Source organism: Leptonychotes weddellii, chromosome 2 (genome assembly GCF_054177405.1).
Source record: "Leptonychotes weddellii isolate Sample4059 chromosome 2, ASM5417740v2, whole genome shotgun sequence".
In the NCBI taxonomy this organism is placed as follows: domain Eukaryota; kingdom Metazoa; phylum Chordata; class Mammalia; order Carnivora; family Phocidae; genus Leptonychotes; species Leptonychotes weddellii.
In genome coordinates this window covers 89401163-89426822 of record NC_138370.1, presented here as the reverse complement: position 1 = coordinate 89426822, position 25660 = coordinate 89401163, and the positions used below count along the sequence as shown (strand labels likewise).

At 37.6% G+C, this 25660-nt stretch overlaps 1 long non-coding RNA gene and 1 pseudogene across 1 annotated transcript in view; one reads left to right on the top strand and one right to left on the bottom strand.

Annotated features, from left to right (window-relative positions):
- Positions 1–806: 806 nt before the first annotated feature.
- Positions 807–25660, bottom strand: part of LOC115943400 (uncharacterized) — a 438133-nt gene continuing 413279 nt past the window's right edge. The window contains exon 3 of the long non-coding RNA XR_014143160.1: positions 807–993. This is a non-coding gene — a long non-coding RNA (uncharacterized LOC115943400). The remainder of the gene's footprint in view (positions 994–25660) is intronic.
- On the top strand, positions 24173–24310 carry LOC115944485 (small nucleolar RNA U3; annotated as a pseudogene).

Genomic DNA, 25660 nt, shown 5'->3' with positions numbered 1-25660 from the left:
GTAAATCTGCAGCATAAGTCATAATCTCTGAGTCTTTTCTATTTTGGGGGCTCCTCCTCCTAGTCATTCTGTTGATGGGTGTTTGAGGGAATGTATAGAGTCCAAATTATTGACCAGAACCCAAGCAAGATGCACCTGTTTTCTTGGGACCTTAGGGTTGCTGGCCTCTTGTTTTCCCAGCCTGTCTTCTGCGGGAGGTGTCTGCTGGGCTGTTACTCAGGCAACCCTGTTTGGGCGGAGTTGCCCTGCACTCCTGTGGCAGGGGATGGGCTCAGCGGGAATCAGTTTTGGGGGCTTTTGTTCTCTGGCAGCTTTCCCTGGCGGCTTTCTGTGTCTCTTCCACGAGTCAGAGTAGAAGAGACCATTTCCAACCCTCTGCCTCAGAGCAGAGAGATCACAGTCTGTTCTTCAGTGAGCTCCCCAGGCCACACTGTCTCCATTTCTGTCCGTGCTGCTATAAACTGCAGCGTCCTGGGTTGTGCGCCCCTCAGCAGCACTCCCAGTCCTCACCTCCAGGTCGGGGCATGTCTCTGCCCTTTGTGCTCCTAAAACCGCCAGCCGCTCCCAGTTCGGTCCCGGGCGACCCACTCCGAGTTTCCGCCCCAGGGGCTGCAGTTCGCCCGCACAACCCCACCACTCCGGGTTTCCACCCTGGGGGCTGCCCTAAAGTCCTTTCCCCACTGCTACCAATCTGCGAGTCTGTGCCCCGTCCCCAGTGTGAGAGGCTGTCGCTCACCAGCGGTGTAGGATTCCCATGGCCAGGCACCCTCCCGCTGCCGTTTATCCTCTGATATCTGCCCGTGGAATCACGGCTCTCCACTTCGTACCTCAAAACCAACCGCCTGCAACTATTCTGTTTGTAGAGATCCAGATCTTCTTACATCTCAGGCTGGTTTCGTGGGTGCTCAGAGTGGTCTGGTAGATATCCAGCTCAATTCCGGGGACCAGTTGAAATAGGGTCCCCTACTCCTCCGCCATCTTTCCCCCCTCTCCCTCTCTTCTTCCTTCTTTTAGTAATAGAATATTTCCAAGTTTTAGTGTGGCACAAGAGACCACATTTCTTAACCTCACCTCCAGCTCCATGTATTTGTGGCTAACTTCCAGTAAACGGGAAGTGAACAGAAGTATTATATATAATTTCTGGGTCATATCTTTTAAAAAAGGAAGTTGCGTATTCCCTAGCCTTTCTATCCACCTTTCTGCAGGCTTGGATGCAAGGGTGTGACCCAGCTATAATCCTGTGGGTAACATCAATACTTCCTAGGGGATGGTGGAACAGTAAAACAAGAAGAACTGGAGTCCTTGACTGATGTGGAACCGACTGCTAATCTGCCTTGAATGAGAGAGAAATAGATCTCTTTTAATTCTCAACCCACTATATTTTGGGGTTAGTGCCCCCACTAACCTCCCCCACCAGGGATTCTGAATCTTAAGTCCACTGAAACCAAGACAGCAAAAGTAATTGGAACTGGCTAATTCTAGCAGTCACCCACTGACAAGAGATCTAGAAATTCTTATAGCTTGGATCACCTGCCCTAGAGCTGTTTTTTAGCTTCTGTCCATTCCTGAGCCAATTTTACAAATGTCTCATTAATTTTGTGACTTAACTGTTACCTTTAAAATAAATTCTCCTAAAAAATAAAAAATAAAAAATAAAAAAGGGGCACTGGGTGGCTCAGTAGGTTAAGCATCCATCTCTCAGTTTCAGCTTAAGTCATGATCTCGGGGTCCCGGGATCAAGCCCCGTGTCAGACTCTGTGCTCAGCACAGTCTTCTTGTCCCTCTCCCTCTGCTCCTCCCTCTACTCACTCTCTCTCTCAAATAAATTTTAAAAATAATAAAATAATAATAAAATAAAATAAATTCTCCTCTATTTGCTTAATTTTGCTAATATTTATTTTGTTATTTGCAGCAATACTTGCATCCATACTTTTCCATATTTGGAAATATTTTTTAGGATAGATTTGTTAGTACTAGGATCACTGAGTAAAAAGTTCTTGGTGGTTTTTCTGGCCTTTGATATAAATAAATTTCCATGTGATTCCAGAGGCCAGACTGAACAGAAAAATTCTTTCTACTCCTTCAGTAATATGAATGGCATCATACCTGCAGAAAATGGCAAAAGCAATTGCTGTCTATACAAGGTAGGCATTTTGTAACAAGAAAAAAGAATTACTTTTTTATTCATATGCCTTTCTGTGGTAATAAGCAGCTATTGCAATTGTTCTAATGAAATAATTGTGACTAGATCCTTTAGCAAAAATAACCTGCCAAGAAGAAACTGAAGACAATAGCTTTATACGAAAGACACACCCGTGTGTGTGCATGAGTATGTGATGTGGCTGTGTTGGGAGAGGTGAGAAGGGATCTAGAAAGGGAAGGCCAGAGTGCAAAAGAGAGAGAGAAAAGAGATGTAATGGAAATGGGCACTGGTGTATTAACTGGTTCACCTCTCAAGGATGCATAAAAGCAAAGGCTTTGGTTGTAAGACTGATGTTGATGATTCTTTTTCTATTATTTCCAACCTAATTTGTAGTTCCTTTTGTAAATTAAAATGAAAAGTGATTCCTGTTGCTGTGTATTTAAACTCATTATTCTGCTTTGGAGGTCCAGTTACCAAAATGAATACAGTTGTGGATTTTAATAAGCATTTGTTTAAAATCTATTCTAATTCCACTCTCTCATTTAATTTCGGGAACTTCTGTTAAACACTGTGACCAATGCATTCCTATGCCTAACAGTTGTTGGGAAATAAAGTCAGACTAGGTTTGACCCTGGCTATCTTATTCTTTCTTTTTAGCTTTGCCTCTCCAAAAAAAAAAAAAAAAAAAAAAAAAAAAAAACACTGAAGAGTTTATCCTTGAACTGTTGAGAACCCTCACTTTCAGAAGATTTAAATGACATATTACTCATTTACCAGGGTAATTTTTTATGGTATTGGAGGTTTAACTTATTTATTAAGAATATAGCAAATGAAGTCTGTATTAAATGAAAAACATATTTGTGACTTTCCATGAAAGTCAGGGAAACCGCATTCTAAAACCATTACAATCCTGCTTGGTTTAACGAGTTATGTCCCTGTCATATATATTTTTTAAGTAAGCTCTATGCCCAACATGGGCCTTAAACTTATGACCCCAACATCAAGAGTCGCATACTCTAACGACTGAACCAGTGAGGCGCCCCTCTCTATCATATTTTTAAGGCAAAACTCTGTAATTTACTTAGGAGGAAAAAAGATATGTCATAGGAGGCTTTGAGATTCACATTTCTTTCTTGTACAGATTTAGCCAAAGATTTGGCACATTCAATTTTAAAGGGCTATCAAAAATATGACACTTGCAAGTTTTTTAAAAGTTGGATTTACAGAATTTTCAATATCTTACTATATGTCATTTCTAGTATATCAAATCTAAAACAAATAATCTTCACTGTTTATTCATTCAATTTTTATTTATTCAAGTAAGACATTTATTGAGCATCTGCTATGTACTAAGTAGTAAATAAAGCAGAGAATGAAAGAAATGTCCCATTCTCATGGTGTTTAAAGTCTAGTGAAGGATGGCATGCAATAAATATAAAAACATGTATTTGTAAGCCAGATGGTGATAAATGTTATGAAAAATTAAAAGATAGTCACAACAGAGATCACAATATTATTTTACATACTTTGCTCACAATCTTCATTGTTATGACCTATAATCTCCTTTTGGAGATCAACGTAATTTTAAGGTTGTGCCAACAATTCCAGGTTAAATGCTCAGGTCTGTCAAAGAATCTGCCCTAACATTTAATGTACACACACATACACACACACACACATCTCTTAGAAAGATAGTATTTATGTTTGGACCTGACTATGAATTATATATCTAAGTGCAATGTTTTCTGGTCGTACATGAATTATGACATATGAGGTTAAATAAGTATAGTTTACTTTTTTAGATATTGGAAGTCCTTTACTTATAAGCAAATTGTGTTGCTAAACGTCCATTTGTAAATACGCATTTAGATCTTTGAACAGTTTTCCACAGAAATAATAATAAGTATAAGGATATATATCCAAGTTTATTATTTAGCTGAATGCAATTTATTAAAATTGAAGAAATAATAGGATATAATAATGTCTCTGACACTGTATTAAATAAAGTGGAAAATCTATACAAAAGAATCAGATTTTTTTTCCTTGAAGGATGATATTCAAGAAAACTCGGTTCACTGAGATGAAAACAGAAAATTAAGAGAATACTGAAGGCCGTAAGGGGCATTTTCAAGGTCTTTAGAGGTTGCTTGAATTGATTGTATTTTAATATTATAAAATAATTGTATTTTGGGGGGTTATAATTCATTAAGGGTTTCTTAATGAAATACAAAGGAAAACATCATGTAGTTTAGCTAAATACAGGTTTGTGAATTTTTTCAATTATATATGAGTGTGTATATTTTATTTATTATTTTTAATTCAAGTATAATTAACACAGTGTTATATTAGTTTCAGGTATACAATATAGTGATTTAACAATTCTATTCATTTTTTAGTGCTCATCAAGATAAGTGTACTCTTAATTCCCTTTATCTATTTTACCCATCCTCCCACACACCTCCCTTCTGGTTTGTTCTCTGTATTTAAGAGTCTGGTTTTTGTTGTTGTTGTTTGTCTTTTCTTCTTTGTTTATTCATTTGTTTGTTTCTTAAATTCCGCACACGAGTGAAATCATATGGTATTTGTCTTTCTCTGACTTACTGCACTTAGCATAATGCTCCATCTACGTCATTGCAAATGGCAAGATTTTATTCATTTCAAATAACTATTTTAAAGTTCTAATTTTCCTTTATTTTTAAGAAGTCATGTCATTTAGCACTACTCATATTAAGTTGTGATTAGAACTGATTTTTTCCTCCTCTCACCAATCTAATTAAGAGGAGACAAATAGGAGGTTATTCTGTGCTTAAGTTTGGAAATAATCAAAGAAGCAGAAAAAAAGCTTATTTATAAGACTTTTACGTTATAGTTTTATTTGAAATAGCAGAGTTGGCATAAACTCAATGTCTAATAGTAGGTAAATGGAAAAGAAATTTAGACTTGGAATACACTGAAGTCACCAAAGGACAGTTTCTGAGGAATATTTAATGAACTAGGAAGAAAACAAAATATGTGTAAAGGCAAAAAAAAAAAAAAAAAAAAAAGCAGTGACAAGACTGTATGATCCTATACAGGTTTCTCTATAAGCTTTTCAACTAAAAATTTGGAAGTATTATCTCTGGGTGGTAAAATGTGGTATTTTAAAGTTTTTTCTTTATATTTTTTAATTTTCTAAAATGTTTTTTTAATTTCTAAAATGTGCATTGTTGGTTTTATTACTTTAAAGGCTTTTCTTAAAAAATACGCCTTGCATAATAGGAAAAGTAAGTAAGAAAAGGGTTTTAGAATAACTTTGTTGGACACATATCCTCAAGAATGTAGGTGGGAAATAATATTCTTAAGAAAGAAGCAACTGCAAAATATGTTTACTTCATTCTTCCTTAAAAGAAACAGCTTGATGATAAAGACACTATGGACAGGAACTGGTGGTGGCCCCAGATTTCAGGACCTTTGAAACAGATTCCTATTTTATTTTTTTTAATTTTTATTTATTTGAGAGAGAGAGAGCCACAGAGAGAGAGAGAGAGAGAGAGCGCGCGAGTGAGAGAGCATGAGCGGGGGAGGGGCAGAGGAAGAAGCAGGCTCCCTGCTGAACAGAGAGCCCCACAGGATATGGGGATCATGATCTGAGCTGAAGCCCCAACAGATTCTTATATTAAATTCCCTCTAGTGAACTTACCTGGTATGGGCCCTATTTTCCTGACTAGATCTTAATAGCAGTACTTTTTGTCTAAGAAGCAGTACTCCCTGGATAACAAAACTCAGATGTACAAACATTCACAACTGGAAATTGAGCATTTGTATGTCTCTTGCTGCCTATGTACCCAACACACCTGTACTCTGCTTTGTGCAATGTGTCTCCCACACCTGCCAGCAGCAGTCTGCAGGCAGCAACCAGTGGCCCTGGGCCACCCCAGGGAAATCTGGAGCGGGACCAAAAAGGGCTTGCCTCTATCTCAGAAAGAAGATTATGGAGGAAAACTCTCACCTAAAAATTGTCCAAAAATTCAAAATAGGAGCAGCAGTTTCCAGAACGCAGTGCCTGTGCCTACGGGCGACGACCAGTGTAACAGGTCATCAGGAGCATCTCATCTCGGCTTGTGTTTCTGTTTCGCAACGAAATTCTTCTGTCACTCTCCCCTTAAATGAGTGCCCCCCAATTTTAGGAATCATAAAATGACTGTCATAGATTTCTTTGTATTTTGAAATTTTTTTAAATGAGCCTTAAGAAGCAGCAAACTTTTTTTTTTTTTAAAGATTTTATTTATTTATTTGACACGGAGAGAGAGAGAGAGGAATCACAAGCAGGCAGAGTGGCAGGGAGTGGCAGAGGGAGAAGCAGGCTCCCCGCTGAGCAAGGAGCCCGATGTGGGACTCGATCCCAGGACCCTGGGATCAGGACCTGAGCCGAAGGCAGACGCTTAACGACTGAGCCACCCAGGTGCCCAGCAAACTTTTTTTTTTTAATTCATGTGGGTGGCTTCTCAAATATGTCAAAGACTCAAAAGATTGCTTTGTTCAGAACGTTGAAATAGAAATAGAGTTTCCTCTGTAATTCTTTATTCTTTCTACACTGAAAAGAAAGGCAATACAATAGTAAAAATTAGTTACATTAAAGATAAAAATTTTACAGCACTGTCCTTCATTTTGTTCCACCAGTACACAGAGGACTAAATGTTTCACTTGGTGGACTAGTGCAAGAGAGGTGGGATCAAAAGCCACTCTTGCATCTAAAATATTGCTCCTCAAGGCTGTAGATTTCCTTTAATGCCACTGGTGGTGGAACTTTAACAATAACACCAGCATTAAAATGGTGTAGAACCAGACAGAATGATTTTTAGAACCAAACCAAAAAAGAAGCATGCTTGGTGGCTTTGCATCACTGAACTAAAGTGGGACAACAGCAGGCCTTGTCTTTGTGGACACAAACAGTAGAACCTCCACCATCATAGACTGTTGATCTATGCCAAATGCAGATAGACTTTAGAAAGAGACTGGACATCCATTGTTTCATCAGATCTGCTATAGATTATTAGGATTTTCACTCTTTACAACTTCCCTCAAAGTTTCCCAAACTTTGATTCAAAGAAGACTGATCAGTTGTGTCATTGCTTTATTTGTATAATTACATTATCATATATTTGGAGGTTTTCAAAGAATTTTAGTTTTGGTGTAGAAAGTCACATCTTTAGCCATCCAGAAAGCAATATTTCCCTATTTTAAATTCCTGTGATGTAGGCACATTCCTATTCCAATTTTACAGAAGTTTGGAGTGGGCCAGTATTGATATCCCATGGTGAGGTGACAAAGACAGGATCTGACCTAGAACTGACTCTAGGACCCTTGGAATCTATAATTTGCTGCCTCACTCTGCATGCTTACAATTTTTCACAATATAATCCAGATTGTAATAAAAATCCTTTTAGGGGCACCTGGGTGGCTCAGTTGGTTAAGGGTCTGCCTTTGGCTCAGGTCATGATCTTGGAGTCCTGGGATTGAGCCCCCCGTCAGGCTCTCTGCTTAGCAGAGAGTCTGCTTCTCCCTCTCCCAAGGTGCTCTCTCTCTCCCTCTGTGCTCTCTCTCTCACTCTCATGCTCTCTCTCAAGTAAATAAACTCTTCAAAAAAATAAAAATCTTTTTAGAAATATATTTGATTATTTGTCTTTAGAATAAATTCCTAAAAACACAAATATAATTCAGAGGACCCTCTGTCTATAGCCATACTACCCTGACTAGGCCCAATTTCATCAGAGAGCTCTTACCGCTTACTACACACAGAGACAGATCAGAGTAGGGGTTGAAAGCTTGGCTTTCTGTATTTGAAAGCTAAGCTACCTATATTTAAAGACTGCCCTGCTATTCACTGGCTGTATGTTCTTGGATGAGTTACTTCATCTCAACAGTCCCCATTTGTATGATGAAGTTAAAATTAGTACCTAATTCAGGACCATGAGAGAAGCAAAGGAATTAATTTATTTAAATCTTGGCACATGATTGGTTATTAGCATATTACCAAATTATTCTTGAAACAGTGTGTATGAATTTACATTCCTTAGCAGCAAGTATTTTTATTATATTAAAGCCACTAAACTTTCGGGTTTGAATTTAGTTCCCTGATTTATATAACCTCATGGGTGTATACCCAATTCCTGACCTATTTCTGGTTCTCAAGTTCCTAACTGTCCCAAAGAGCCCTCTCCTTTTAATGTTCTCAGAGCAAATCACCACCCACCTTTCCAAAACTGCCACCCTCACTACAGCAATTTTTTTTTAAAGATTTTATTTATTTATCTTAGAGAGAGAGAGAGAGAGAACTTAAGCAGGGGGAGGGAAAGGGACAAGCAGACTCTGAGCTGAGCTCAGAGCCCTACGGGGGCCCTACACCACGACCCCAAGACCAGGACCAGAGCCAAAATCCAGAATCAGACGCCCAACCAACTGAGCCATCCAGGTGCCCCTCACCACAGCATTCTATCACAATTGTACAGATTGTTTGTACTAGGACACAAATGATTTGCAAGCTTTTGATCAGTTCCCACCTTCAGAAGACAGCTTAAAGCAGTCCAGAATCTCTTTAGTTTCAGCCTTGTCATAGAGAATTTATTGATTTCCCCAAATCAGCAATGCCTTCTGAATGATCTACATGTGACAGCATGTTCCAGGCTTCATTTCTCATTTATTTAGCATGTGTTTACTGAGCATGTCCTGTACGCAGCACTGTGTTAAATGTTGGGGATAGAAAATGAAGCAGGCATAGTCCCAGCCTTCCGAAGCTTGCAGTACAGTCTTCTAATCATGTCACCACCATTGTCTCAAATTTATTAATTCTAGGGGGGGGAGGTTATTTTTGGAGCACATAACAAAGCATTAGGATATTATGTTCCCTTCATGAGCCTCCAAAACGGACCTAGATTCCTTCAAGCCATTCCAGTCTGGAGGTAGAATGGCAGGTTCACAATATTCCTATGTTCTTGAATGTGGGGACTGCCAGTCCCTTTTCGGAAGCCCCTGAACACTTCTGCACATTCCCAGTGGTCATCTTGTGTGTGCTCAAGAACTTAATCATCACCTAACTCTGAAACTAATAATACACTATATGTTAACTGAATGTAAATAAAACTAAATTATTTTTTTAAAGATTTTTATTTATTTGACAGAGAGAGACACAGCAAAAGAGGGAACACAAGCAGGGAGAGTGGGAGAGGGAGAAGCAGGCTCCCCGCTGAGCAAGGAGCCCGATGCGGGGCTCAATCCCAGGACCCCGGGATCATGACCTGAGCCGAAGGCAGCCGCTCAACCGACTGAGCCACCCAGGTGTCCCAATACAACTAAATTAAATAAAAAAATAAAAGTGCTTCTATTTCATGAAAAAAAAGAGAACTTAATCATCACACTGATCATTTCATGCCCTCTATTGTTCTTTCTTCCCTGTGTTACTGCCCTAGGAGGCTGTCCCCAAGCCAAGTGTAGGGGTCCCACTGCATTCACTGCTGAAGTTGTGAGAATCACTCTGATACCTAGGCCTACAACAGTAATGAAATTGGGTTTTCATTTGCTGGTTGGATGGTTGGTTGGTTGGTTGGTTGGTTTTTGGTTGGTTGGTGAGAAGGGTTTTTGATATATATCCACGTCCTCGCTCCCTAGAACTCATCTGTGGGTCAGTGGGGCTGGAGGGAATCCCACCTGAGAGTCCCATTTTATGATTATCTTCCTGGCAGCTTCTGCAGAACCTAGAGATGTGCCCTGACATGTCTGGGTTCTGTTATAAGCACAGTTTACTCTGAAATTGGAAATTTTGCTCTACATGCTTATAAAAACAACTACACACACAAAACTTTATAGGAATAATTATACCACACTCTTTAAGAAGATTGAATTGGGTTGTGGTATTGTGTATAAAATGTCATTATTTCCTAAATTTTCTAAGGTTCCATAATGTAATTACATGACTTTTATAATGGAAAAAAAAACAACCAACAAACGTATAGCTCTACTGAGGAAACGCATGGTGGTTCTAGAAAATCATACCCTCGACTGCATGGCTCCAGCTGTCCAGGACATATCTGAATCAGTGTTCTAAGGCTGGTGCTGGCATAGTGTTGTTGATGCAGCCCATCTATGACCAGTTGAGGTTCTGGTTAGAACTCTAATTATGGTTGGAAAAGGAGTGCCAAACAGGAAAAACTGAGGCAGAAAACCAATTGTCCAGGTGCCAGGCATGCCAAGTACTGGACCAATCATCAGAAGAACTAATCCAAGTCTCACCAGCCAGTGAGTTATATTTCTTGCTTGGTTAGGAGTAGCTCAGGACTTGCAAGTGGGGGCTTTCAGTGACCCTAGCCCACAGGCAGAATCAGAATGGGGAATCTTGAGAAGCTTTGCCTGGCTCCCAACTCAACCTGGTACTGAGAGAGAACACAAGGAAGCTGGATATTTGCTGAGTTTATCCCTGTCCTCTGAATATACTCTAAGCCATTCTTTTCATCAAATTTCTTTATCAGAAGAAATTAATTCTTATTTTCTTGGTCTATTTTTTTAAAACCTATTTTGATGTCTCTTTATGATACATTTACCTGTACTAGAAATTCGGAAAAGAAATGGGAAGCTACTAATAATTTGTGCCAAGTGTAATAGGATGACTTGTTAATTTACCATATTTTAGAACGTGAGGTCGTGGTCATTATGCATGTTTAGCCTTTGTCTTTATATGAACTTTACCTGTGTCACTTCACTTATTTCTTTTGTTTGTTTGTAACTTTCACAGTCTACGAAGATTCTTTAGAAATTCTGAAAAATTAATTATTTTTATTATAAAAGCAAAATCCGCTTATCGAGTAAGTGTAACTTAGTAAGTTAGTACAACATGAAGAAGAAAATTTAAATAATTCATAGTCCTAGCACAAGAGATAATCATATTAATATATTTATGCATCTGGGGCACCTGGGTGGCTCAGTCATTAAGTGTCTGCCTTTGGCTCAGGTCATGATCCCAGGGTCCTGGGATCGAGCCCCGTATTGGGCCCCTGCTTGGCGGGAAGCCTGCTTCTCCCTCTCCCATCCCCCTGCTTGTGTTCCTGCTCTCACTGTGTCTCCCTCCATCAAATAAATAAATAAAATCTTTAAAATATATATATATATTCATGCATCTTTCAGTTTAGTGTTATTTTTAAAAATCACAAGGCAATTAATTACTAGGTTTACTGGATAAGCAAGACTCAGCATGCTTGCTGTGTCTGTGACATCCTTCGAAGTGGTTTCTTTCACCTCAATTATTCTGGTGCTACCATATGTCCTGGCCCCCTAGCTAGGTCTGATTGGTCAGAATGGGCAAGGCATATGCATATGCATATGCTATGCATAACAAGGCCCCCCTCAAATATGTCCACATCCTAATCTCTGGAACCTGCTGGTACACATTACATGGCAAATGGGAATTAAGGTTGCAGATAGAATTAAGGTTGCAATCAACTGACTGACCTTATATTATCCAGATGGGCCAAATTCCATGATTCCAAATATAAATCACACATGCTGCTGCTGCTATTACTGGTAAATCAGGTGAAAGTCTCCGAAGATCTTCCCTGAGTCATCCCTACTCTTTGAAGGGCCATAGTCCTTTAACAACTTTTTTAAAAAAAATTTTTTTTAGAGAGAAAGAGAGCACACACACAAGTGGGGAGGGGGTCAGAGAGAGTGTGAGAGAATCTCAAGCTAGTTTCACAATCAGCACAGAGCCTGACTCAGGGCTCCCTCCCACGACCCTGAGATCATGACCTGAGCTGGAATCAAGAGTCGGTTGCTTCACTGACTGAGCCACCCAGGTGGCCCCTACTTTCCCATCTTTTATTCCTTCTGTATCCTTTATACAAAGAAGATCGCACTGTGTTCTAGAACCAATCTTACTCTAGAGGCTAGAAAAGTTCTGTCTTTCAAAAAATTCCCAAGCATTAATTCAGAGCTTCCCAGTTGGGTTGCTGGAGGACATTTAGCTGTCAAAAGTGCGTAGGCGGTAGCGCCCCTTGAGCTGCAGAGTGCTGGGCCAGCACCTACAAGGCGTAGCTGCTTTGGCTACAGCATTTGCACAGTGTTTTCCCTGGGTGCCTTACAATAGTACCACATTTTATATTGCCAGGACATGAAAAATGTTGGAAAGAAGAACATTAATATTCTCAAAATACTTGTATACTGACCCACTTTTCCATGAGCTAGAAAAGAACATGAACATTGAGTAAAGAAATCACAAAATTCTGAAACAATAAGAAACATACATATAGGGGCGTCTGGGTGGCTCAGTCATTAAGCGTCTGCCTTCAGCTCAGGTCATGATCCCAGGGTCCTGGGATCGAGTCCCCCATTGGGCTCCTGGCTCAGCAGGGAGCCTGCTTCTCCCTCTCCCTCTCCCCCTGCTTGTGTTCCCTCTCTCGCTGTGTCTCTCTCTGTCAAATAAATAAATACATAAATAATCTTAAAAAAAAACCCATATATATAACATTTTTAGAAACATTTTTGACAAGCTCTAAGACATTTTAGTAGACCTATTTAACTATGATTAAAGGATATTGTTTAAAATATTAATATTGAAAATCATATTATTCCTAAAATATTAATGGGTAATAGAAAAAGGTGATCCTATTGAACACTTTCTTTTTAAATAAAGAGAAACTTCCATGAAATGAGATTGGGCTATTGAAAAGTAATGCCCTTTGAATATTACAGACCATAGAATTCAATCTTCATTTGATTATAAAGTTCACATTGCTGTGATTTATGAAGTACAGTATGGACAGGAATGACATAATACCTAGGAGACATTATTAAAGAGCCTAAGATTAATACCAAGAACACCAAAGCTATTGAATAATGCAGTATGTTAAGCATGACAGAGCAGCATCTACAAGCTATAATTTGTAGTATATTGTTCACACAAGAATTAATGATGGGGGAAATTTTATTGATGAATAAAAGGTTTAGTCAGAGGGTATGTGCAATGAGGTCATACTGTAAGAACAAAACAAACTGATGCATTTTAAACTACTGCCTGATAGATTACATGAAAACTCAACAAGAGGCAACCTTTTGAGAGAATACCTTTGTATTTTCCAGATTTACAGAGCAATTCTCTTTGAATAGTAAATAACCACATTTTCAAATTTCCACTCCCTGATTACTGGAGGCAAATTTCAGATTAATTTCTAACACTTCTGCTGGAGGAATATATTTAAATCAAGAATTTATATTAACCAAATATCCATCTGTCTTCTACATAAGGCCATTCAAATCCTCCAGAATCTGTTTTAAAACATGTGCATCCTTTTGCTGGGAACATTAATTATTCTTCCTCCAAATTAGGACAAACATGCTAATTATCCATGAGTCATATGGCTCTCAAATACACAGATTTCATATTGTACTATCATTATAAACCCATGCAATGTCCCTCTCATTTTGTTTTAGTATTTCCCCTTTGTCTCACCCATTCTCATTTACATTGTCCTTCCCATCAAAGATGTTCACACTAGCGTATTCAGTATATGTCCTTAGGCATATAATATATAGCCATGATAAATAATAGATGGTTTTCTGTGTGTGCTTTGAATGTACATAAATTATTTTTCCTGATAGAATTCATTCTGTATTTCTAAGATCTATCCACTTTGCTATATATAAAAATGGTTACTTTTAATTGCTGTATTGTATCCCATTGCATGTACACACAATACATTCTGATTATCCATTTCTCTAGGGACAGAGAGCAAGGCTTCCTGTAACTTCTCATTAATACACATAATGCTCTGATATTATCCTCATAAATACCCCCTTAACTACTTGTACATAGTATAAATCCAGATGTGGGAATGACACATATATAGGACACACAGATAATTTTCACTAAAATTAAGAGTTTATTCTCTCACCAATGTACATGAGGTTTCTCATTTCTGCTCCTTCTAGCCAGCACTTGATATTAGCTGACTTTTTAATTTTTGCTAATTCTATGTTGACTTAATTTGAATTTCTCTGATTTCAAGCAAAATTAAGCATCTCTTCACATACATATTGGCTATTTCGGATTCCTCTTTCATGAATTTTCTATTTTTTCCCTTGTCCAATTTTTGTTGTCTCCTTGCAGATTTTAATAGCTCTTAGTATTTTCTATATGTTAATCACTTTTCAGCTTTACATTTTGAAAATATCTTCTAATCTGCCACCAGTCTGTTAAATCTATCTACATATCATGTAGTTTTTGTATAGGGGTACTTAATTTGAATATGTTCACATCCGTTGATCTCCACCACCTACCCTTAAATTTTGTATTTTTTAAATCTTGTTTAAATATCCTTTCCCACCCCAAGTTCACAAAGATAGCCTCATATATTTTATTAACTTTGTATGTTGCCTTTTATAGTTAGGTTTTTAATCCATTTCGGCTTTATTTTGTGTTTGGAGTTGACGTAAGAATATAAATTTACTTTCCCTATATACTGAACCATATACCAAATAATCCCTCTTTTCCTCTGTGATTTGTGATGCTAATTTCTACTACATTCTACCTGCTCATATATAACATGGGCTTTGTTCATTGTCGTTTTTTCTTTTATTATTGTTGCATCAATTTTTTATCTGTTCCTACACCAGTAGCATACTGTTTTTATCGCTGTGGTTTTATAAAAATGTCTTAATATATCCAGTAAGATAAATTCTCTCTCTTTGGTACATTATTCTTCCATGCACATTTTTCTTTTTAAAGATTTTATTTCTTTATTTTGACAGAGAGAGACAGCGAGAGAGGGAACACAAGCAGGGGGAGTGGGAGAGGTAGAAGCAGGCTTCCCACTGAGCAGGGACCCTGACATGGGGCTCCATCCTAGGACCCTGAGATCATGGCCTGAGCCGGAGGCAGACGCTTAACCGAATGAGCAGGGAGCCCAATGCTGGGCTTGACATGGGGCTCGATGCGGGGCTCGATGTGGGGCTCGATCCCAGGACCCTGCAATCATGACCTGAGCCGAAGGCAGACACTTAACGACTAAGCTACCCAGGTGCCCCTCCATGCACATTTTTAAAACTATCTGTCTAGTTCCTCAAAAACAGTGCTGAAGTTTTCACTAAAACTACACTGAATTTATAGATTTATGGAAAATGGTATTTTTACAGTGTTAATTTTTCCCATCCTTGAACTTGGTACTTTTCTCTTCTTGCCTAGATCTTGTTTTATGTCATTTAATACAATCTGAAAAGTTCTTTGCAAAGGTACATTGGGTTATATCCTATGTACTTGGCAGTTCTTGTTGCTATTGTGAGTGAAATCACGTTTTCCATACTAATTTCTAGGTGGTTGCTGCTGACATTGAAGAACGTTTGGACACTTATATGCAACTTAAATGAATATTTATAAAATCTTTGTAAAATTTCTCATATAGTACTTAGAATTCACTATTATTATTATTGTTGCTGTTGCCCATTATTGATCTTGCATCTCCACAATATTTCTGAACTCCCCTATTTTTTTTTTTAAATAAAGATTTATTTATTTTTTAGAGAGAGAGAGAGCATGAGCACGGGGAAGGGGGAGGGAGAGGGAGAATCCTCAAGCAAACTCCTCGCTGAGCGTAAAGTCAGACACAGGGTTGGATCCCAGGACCCTGAGACCACAACCAGAGGACCAGCGTCGAAACCAAGAGTTGGACTCTTAATGGACTGAGCGACCCAGGCACTCCTCCCCTATTCGTTCTAATAGTTTATCTATTGATTCAATGGGGTTGTCTCAAAGAAGATCTAATAATCTGCAAATTCCATTCAATGTTTAGACCTATTTTTTCCTATTTTATTAAGCACCCCTAACTAAATTGAATGGCATCTGTGATAACAAGCCTCTTTCCTGTTCCTAATCATAAAGACAATATGTCACTTTTTTTCCCAGTACATTTTAGCTTTTGCTAAAAGCTTTTATCAAATTAAAGAAATTATCTTTTATTCCCAACTTTTCTAATACCTTAAAAATGTCATAAGTAGATGTTAAACTTTATCAAATGTCCTTTCTGCATATGTTGAGGTAATTTTTTCCCCTTTAGGGAATTAATGTGCTAAATCATAGATATCTTTTCTGGTGATGACCCTTCTTACATTTCTGGAATAAAACTTTTATTACCCAGTTTTGTTTATTGGACTCATCTAATATTTATTCAAGATTTAACATTTTATGCATAAGTGAAATGGGCTAATAGATTTCTTGTATTGTCCTAATCCAGTGTTGGTCTGAAAATTATAATTAATTAATTTTAATCAAGATTTAGAATGATTTGCACAGCTTTCCTACATTTTCTTTTTTTCTGGAACATTTTATATCAGCTGGAATTATCCTTACCTTGAAAGTTCTGGGACGCCTGGGTGGCTCAGTCGGTTAAGCGTCTGTCTTCGGCTCAGGTCATGATCCCAGGGTCCTGGGATCGAGCCCCACGTTGGGCTCCCTGCTCCGCGGGGAGCCTGCTTCTCCCTCTGCCTCTGCCTCTCTCTTTCTCTCTCTGTCTCTCATGAATAAATAAATAAAATCTTTAAAAAAAAAAAAGTTTTGAAGAACTCAAACTTTAAAACTATCTGAGCCTGTGGATTCATTTTTCAAATTCATTTTAACCCCTCTGTGACATCCAGAAACTGAAAGTAAAATCTACATGTTTCAGATTCCCTGGCATTTTCAGGATTTCTGAAGGTGCTTTAAGTTCTGTCAGTAAGATTCACTTGTGGGAAATTTTGATTCAATATTGAGTCATGTGAAAACAGGGTACAGTCCATTCATTTTTAGGGTACAGACCACGGCAGCAGTGGTGTTAGACTAAGGGCAGCAGTGCTGGCAGCAAATTCCTGATCATAACAGGGGCCACGGTTGCTCTGGTTACTGAGTTCTGCTGGGTTCTCAAGGTCATTCTTGCAAGGTCACCGAGAGTCTATTACTTTAGTCTTTCCAATAATTCTGTACTTTTTATATATTCCTCAATAAACCCCTTCCAGATTATACTAGATAAAGTAGATTTGCTTAACTAAAATTAAGAACATTAACTACAACAAATTGTACCTAGACTGGAGGCCTGATGAATGATCAGAAATCTCTTCATGGTTAATGGGTGATCCAAGTTTTCTATTTCTTCTCGGGCAAATTTTTCCTGGAAACTAATTTTTTTCATCGAGAATTTTTTTTAAGATTTTATTTTTAAGTTATCTCTACACCCAACATGGGGCTCGAACTCACAACCTTGAGATCAAGAGTCACATGCTCCAACAACTGAGCCAGCCATGCACCCCTCATTTAGATTTTGAATATTATTGCTATACAGTTCATAGTTTTTGTTATTTCTAAAATCTCTATTATTTCTGTAGTTGATTCTCTTTTTGGGGGTTAAATTTTAATTTATAGTCTCTTTTATTTGGTTGATCAGCTTTGTCAGATATTTTACTCTTTTTTTTCGTAAATTTTTTTTTGAGTAAACTCTATCCCCAACATGGGACTTGAATTCATAACCCCAGGATCAAGAGTCACATGCTCTACTGACTGAGCCAGCCAGGCACTCCATTATTTACTTCTTTCATCTCTTTAAAGAAGTAAGGTTTTGATTGTTAATCATCCCTATTAATTTCTTTCTTTCCTATTGATTTTTCCTTATTTGTATTATCTTTTCCCTCCTGGCTTGTATATGCTTATTCTACTGTTTCATTTTCTAGCTCTTTGGGTTTAATGATGCTTTATTTTTCCCAATCTTTCTTGTTTTCTTTTTTTTAAAAAAGATTTTACTTATTTAAGAGCGAAAGAGAGAGAGAACATGAGTGGGGGTGAGGGGTAGAGGGAGAGGAAGAAGCAGGCTCCCTGTTGAGCAAGGAGCCCAACATGGGGTTCCATCCGATCCCAGGACCCGAGATCATGACCTGAGCCTAAGGCAGCCGCTTAACTGACTGAGCCACTCTGGTGCCCCTCTTGTTTTCTGATATATGTATTTAAAGTCAGTCATCCATCTTAAAGAATTTCTTAATTTCCCTTAAAATTTTTCCTCTTCTTGGTTAATTTTAGGGTTGTTAGTTATTTTTAGTTTCTAGACTTTCGTGATTTTTTTCCAGCCATTTTTTTTTAAGTGCTTATTCTTTTTTTTTTTTTTTTTAAGATTTTATTTATTTGCGAGACAGAGAATGAGAGACAGAGAGCATGAGAGGGAGGAGGGTCAGAGGGAGAAGCAGACTCCCTGCTGAGCAGGGAGCCCGATGTGGGACTCGATTCCGGAACTCCAGGATCATGACCTGAGCCGAAGGCAGTCGCTTAACCAACTGAGCCACCCAGGCGCCCCCTTAAGTGCTTATTCTTAATTAAATTGTTAAATGATGAAAGAACGTAATTTACATTACATGGATTCTTTGAAATATATGGAGCTTTCTTTATGACTTAATTCTTGGTTAATTTTTGTGGATATTCCATATGTGTTTGAAAATACAGTTGACTCTTGAAGAATGCAGGGGTTAGAAGTACTGATCCATACAGTCAAAAATCTGTATTTAGAGGTGCCAGTTGGAAGAGCATGTGACTCTTGACCTTGGGGTCATGAGTTCGAGTCCCACACTGGGTATAGAGATTACTAAAAAAAAAATAAGTAAACTTAAAAAAAAAAGTATATAAATTCTGACTCCCTAAAAACTTAACTATAGCCTTACTGAAATAGTTTATAAACATGTAGATATTGTATTCTTACAGTAAAAGTAAGCTACAGAAAAGAAAACGTTACTAAGAAAATCATAAGGAAAAGAAAATATATTTACAGCACTGTAAAAGTTTTTTTGAAAAAAATCCACTTATAAGTGGACCTTCACAGTTCAAACCTGTGTTGTTCATGGGTCAATAGTAATATGAGTTCTCTGTTGAGTGTAAGATTCTGTATCTTCATTTCAATTTATTAAACAGGTTATAATTTTATATAATTCTGATTTTTTGTTGGCTCGTTCTATTAGTTTTTAGAAGGATGACTCAAAACCTCCAGTTTCAATTGACTTATTATTGATTTCTCCCATAGTTCTTTCTGCTTCCATATATATTTCAAAGGTATATTGTTTATGGCTAATATGTTCATATCATTACAGTTTATTGGTATATTATTATTTAAAAATTATTTTTAACTTTAAATTCTACTTTGCTATCATGGATTTTTTTTAAAGGGGACTGTTCATATATGCCTGATACACCTTTTTCTGTCCTTTAACATATGGCTTTTATAAACATATTTGAGGTAGGTTACTGAATCCCCCCCACACACATAAAGCCACAGCGGGCGTTACTTACAAACACCTGAAGGTCTACATAGTAAGTGTATAGCTTCATAGAGAAAGGTGAGATTACCTAATGATTTTGAGCTAGTCACATAATCTATGCTCTTCCAGCATGTTCCAGATACAAGCTCAGTTTCTTATTTATCAGTTCTAATGAATCATTGAGAATATGAAAAGGTAAAGGGGCAAAAGAGGTAGTTAATAGTACCTTGGGCTGTCTGCTTTTAGAACAGGAGCATAGGTCTTACTCAGCTCATAAAGCTTTGTCTAGGGAATTTTTGGTTTCTTTGTTGTCGAGCTGTACTTGGCCAAGCACTAAGATTGGAACAGAAAGCATCTAATTTTGTCCATATTGACAATGATAACTCAGTATCCACAGAATAATGGGAAACCATTAGAATCCACCTTTTGGACTGAACCAAATAACACACCTAAATGACTCAGTTACTGATCTGATTCACTGTGAGCGGAAGGCGATGGCAATCACAGTTTTGGAAACTTGCTTAGGGTTGGTCACTGTGAGATCAACTCCCACCACCTGGGAAACTATACCCTGGGGAACTTCTTTCAAGTTTCCCAGTCACCTTCATCAAAAGGATGTTAAACGGACAACACCACTACACCACTGAGCCATCCTTAATGAAAAACTTAAGCAGGTCAGATAGCTAGTCAGATGTCGTATATCAACTGGAGTTAATAGGAGAGTTGAAATCCAAGTCATATGTCCAACATGGGAAGAATTAGAGGTACTTTCATCTATGTCAGCAATGCTATCTGTGTACACAGTCTTTCTAATGATATTCTTCAGCAGCTCCGGGGCTTCATTATTCCCTAGGATGTTCAGAGGAAAACCCTTCATGCCCCATATTGGTAGCATCTTTCCTTATTCCTCTTGATGACATTCTTTCGATTCTGTTACACCTTGGCTCCAGTGCTTGTGGCTTCCTTGAAGTTTGCAGCACTGATAGGGAAGAATTATGAAATGCTGCATAGTGAGCTTGTTGCTGGTGAGAGGGATCCTTGATCATACTGAAAACTGGAACTGGCTAGATAACACCTGAATGGCCAGATTAGTCAGTAATGAGATGGGAGAGGTTTTTAGCTCCCTTTTTAGCAGTTTTGGCTTTGACAACCACGGGCAAACCTAGTGTGACAATTATTCTATTTAAATTCCTTCTCAGTGCCAATTTGTCATCAGTTTGTTAATCTCCTATTCATAACATTGTCTCTTGTTTATCAGGCAGTCCCAGTAGTTTTACTGATATGTTCAACAGACCTTGAGGCACTTTCCCCCATGTAAATCATTGTTTCCCAGAGTTTGAGGGCCTTATATATGCCAATTGAGATGCTCCTAGGAGTGGGAGATCTGAAGAGAATTTTTCTGATATAGAGCTCAACCTCAATACTGAGGTTTCTAGAAAGCTTTAGCAACGGTCTTGACAACAGATATGGTGAAATCAGGGTGTAGGTTCTGGATGCTCAGTAAAGGTACAGAGTAGTGCTACATACTCCAGTGGGGATACAAAGCTTACCCATGTATCTCTCCGAGAAAAAAAAAAAAATCTCTTTTTAGGAAATATATTTCAGAAATTGTTGTTTTTTTTAATCCAGTCTGAAAATTCCTGTCTTATAAGCTGTGAATTTAACCACTATCATTAATTGAAATTATTGTAGTATTTGGAATCTTTTCTGACACACCTTATTTAGAGTTTTGTAATTGCCATACTCTTTTCTTCCTTTTCTACTTCCCATAGGATAATGCAATTATCTTCTGCTGATTTGAAAGTTACATGTTATTTTTGTTTTTTATCTCTTCCTAAAACCCATATGGTTAGACTCAATTTTCTCCACCCATTAATCAAGCTTACCAATAAATGTCTTGTCCCAGACAAGATAAGGACCTTAATTAGCATCTGCCTATTTCTTTCTGTTCTGCCTCAGCCCTTCACCTGGCCGTGTTGATGTCATCTAGCATTTTTCTTCAGAATTGATATACATATATTTTTAATTTTTCTTTCCTGTTCTTTTCCTTGAGTCAATGCTTAATTAATTGCTCACCTTTTTAAAAAATATTTTGTTGTTTTTTTCTAGGGTTTCTCTCTTGATTAAATACTTCTCCCAAGAGTACTTTCGAAAAAGATTTTAGAGTAATGAACGTTTTGTACCTTGGTACTGCCAAGCTCTCACATGTGAAGGTAGTTTATCTAGACGAAAAATCTATGTTACAGTTTATTTTGCTAAAATCCTTTGAAAATAGTACTCCATTACCTCCTTGCATCAAGGTCCTGGGCACTACTCTTGCCTGCAGCTGTTTCCTTCAGCTTTAATTATCGGGCCAAAGAACTGGGGTGAAGGGAATGGAGGGGAAGAATGAATGCTCAGAGCACAGCCTTCTTGCCTGCATTTGTTGTTTTATGCTACCATGTCATTACCCAGAAGGCACTGAGCTGATGCCATTGTTTTTCTGCCCTGCAGAGGCAATGGGATGGGAAACGATGGGTCAGAACAATGTGGGAGAGAGAAAAGGGCAACTCTCCCTCCAACCAAACCTCTATTCCTGATGCTTAGCCCCCTTCATCTGTAGCTATCACTCCCTGTCTTCCTTCCTTCATTCCCTGTCATTCCTTCCTTTCACTCCCTTCTCCTCTCTCCTAGACACACACATAGCTTTTGTATTTCAAAACAGGTATATACAGCCTTAGAATAAAACTTTTGTAAATATCCTCAGATGATTCTGAGACACTGGGAAATATTTAAATCTTTGGAGCATAGATCAAATGTATTTGCTCATGATTGAGCAGGCAATAATTGGCTAAGAGAAAATGAGAGAAAGTAGGTACAGGAGTATCTGAGGCTGAAAAAAGAATAAAATCAAGAGAGAGAGCAAGGCAGACCAAAAATCTGAGTAGGAAGTTTCCCAGAATGAGGTCCAAAGCATGTACCTGTTATGCATTCACTATTTACCTTTATTATGAAAGTAGGTGAACTTGCTGGGTCTATTTCCATGAAGAACTGTAAAATTAATTGGAAGGTCTAGCTACTTTTGATAGCTGTTCCCCAGCTCAAATGTAAGGTCCCTAAATCATCAGAGAACAAGATCCAATCTTTAACCTTTTAACTAGAGTGTCAGATTGAAAAGAAACTCTCAAAATAAAATGGAGAATGGAGTACAAGCCATTTTGAGGAGTATGTCTGTCCTAATGGCATAGACAGATGAGGAGCAAGGTGTGTCTTTAATTCAGGGAAGAACAGATGATCAGAGGTCTGGTGATATAGGACCTAGGAGGCCATTATTGTCAGCAGAGGAGGGAGGCTACTGAAAGGAGGCTAAGAAGACTTAGATGGTTAACAGATCTACAAGACATCTTGGGTACTTCCTGATCTTGAAAGAAAGATTTAGAAGCTAGGTTCTCATGATTTTGCTGGTAGAATTGAATCAGAGCATTATTCTATTATTACTATTACTGTGACGGCATCTAACCACTATCATCGCTCTCCCCCCTCCCCTCCTCCACCAATCTGCTTATGTCTTTCAGTTTGGAGATACAGAATTTCAGACTAAATTAATTATATTAGGTATTCATCATTTTACTGTGATATCTATCTATCCAACTATCTATCTACATAGAGATTATCTTTTTTTTTTAAAGATGTTTATTATTTAACAGAGATAGAGAGAGAGCACAAGTAGGCAGAGTGGCAGGCAGAGGGAGAGGGAGAAGCAGGCTCCCCGCTGAGCAGGGAGCCTGATGTGGGGCTCGATCCCAGGACCCTGGGAGCATGACCCGAGCCAAAGGCAGATGCTTAACTGGCTGGGGAGGGACAGAGGGAGAAGGAGAGAGAGAATCTCAAGCAGACTCCCTTCTGAGCACAGAGCTTGACTTGGGGCTTGATCTCATGATGCTGAAATCATGACCTGAGCCAAAAATCAAGAGTTGGACACTTAACCAAGTGAGCCACCCAGGTGCCCCAAATATAAATATATATATTTCTAATTTTATTATGTTATGTTAGTGACCATACAATATTTTCTAAAAAATAAAAGAATATTCATTGATAAAGACTAGCTAAATAAAGATAAAGGAAAAAATCCTTATCACATCACACTGCAGTGGAATACTGAAGGTGGCACAATCTTAGTTGTTTTAAGCCACTCCCCATTTTCTTTAATGTGAAAAATTCATTACTATGGTTTTGGATTTCACATAGCAGCTAAGCTTTAAGAAATTACAACATGTCAAGTCTCTATGTAATATAAAGAAGAACATCTATAATTATCTGAAAAGAACATTAAAGTTTTATAGGCTCAAATCCTCTTCCAAGTATCTGCGTGAGGCCAGATTTTCTTCATACAATTCAACCAAAACAAACATTATCACAGCAAAATGAATGCAGAAAAAAATGAGAATCCAGCCAACCTTTAAGCCAGACATTAAGCAGATTAAAAAAAATGTAAACAATGCCACTCTTTCCAAAAAAAAATGTTTTTGTTTTGGAAAATATAGTTATTTTTCATAAAATATATTATTTATGCTAACAATAAAATGCGTTATTTTTGATGAATAGATGTCTTAAATTTTTCTCATCTTGTTAAAATAATGATTGGTATAATCCTCACAAACATAAATTGAGCTCTTTGAGGTCCCCAGTTTTAAGAGTGTAAAGGGGTCCTTGACCAAAATGTTTGAGAACTACTTAATTATTTCATTGCCTTTGAATTGTAATTGAGGAAAGACTATACTTTCAGGGATCATTTCTATAGTTTGTTACTAGAGAAGTTTCTCTGAATGTGAATTGTAATTGAGGAACCTGTGATACAAAATGGTTAGATGACTTGATCCAAGTCACAGAGCTAGTCATTTTCACAGTTTGGGAATTTTAAATATTTTTTTAAATTTTATATTTTTATTTTTATATTTTTATAACTATTTCATAAAATAAATTACATTTATTTAAGGTAAGTATAAGGATCTTTTGATATTTTAAAATCCTTTCAAAAATTCCATACAATGCACCTTATGAAACTATACATTTCAAGTTCCAATTTCTTTGAGAAAGATTAATAGTATCATCCTTTCAGAATCAGAGTTACATCATACATAAGTTGACAATTCTTTTCCCAGTTCTGTTATTTTGTTGAGTTCCACAGGATCTCAAGTAAATGAGTACTAATAATATCAGAAAGTTTTTTCATTTCAAATAAGGAATGTGTCTGCAAAGTTCTATTTATATATTCATATACACACATAAACTTTATAAGTTTAAAGTTTATAAGGTATAGTTCATTGATTTTCTACTAAGGTTTTGAGGCTATCCTGAGATTTCTAAGAGTCTTATTCTAAAAACACAATTTAAAACTTTTTGAGACAATTTTTCCAGTCTAGCTAAATTCCAAATTTGTCTTTAACTCTGACACAATTCCCAAAATTAATTTGTCCTATGCAGTATAATCCTTCTAGTATCTTCAAGAATATGGCATCCTTCATGGCATTAAGTCTTTTGATACCGTCATATAATAAACGTGTGCTCCACACTAATATAGACACAAAAATCACACAGTACTTGTAATAAATAGAAACTGCTTAACATAGCATCTTGATGAGGTAAGCTTGTGTTATATTATTTTAACAGAACAAGAAACTAAGCTGTAAAGACCTGTTCAGACTTGCCTAGGGTAAATCACAGAATTACTGGTAAAGCCAAAGGATAGGAATTTCCAGTTTTTGGAGCTTGTGACAACACAATACTGGTATCCTCTCTTGTAATTAGAATCAAGATATATTTGAGATTCGTTTGGTTCTACATTATGTCTGTGCACTTCATGCAACTTGAGTAAAGGACATACTATGAGTTGGACTGGTCAGAAATCAGAAGTCACTCTTCTTTGTTCCCCTAAGTAATTAGCAATATTGTAAATAGTCCCCTTTGAGGACATTTTGAATTTACCAGCAGTTGAAAACTCAAAAGAAAAAGAAATGGAAGTGTTCAACATTTAATCAGTATTACTTGAGTGACCCCATGTGCTAGGTGTTTGAGATGTGATAGATAGACAAGGGCACCGCTCTGGTAGATTACCTTTAAGTGGGGACAAATTAAACATATAACTCCAGCCAGGAAAGTACAACAAAAAAGATAATACAACAGAGTGATGACATAAAATGACAAGAGAAAAGCAAGCTACCTTAAATAGGGCCATCAGGGCAGGCATCTTGGAGCCGT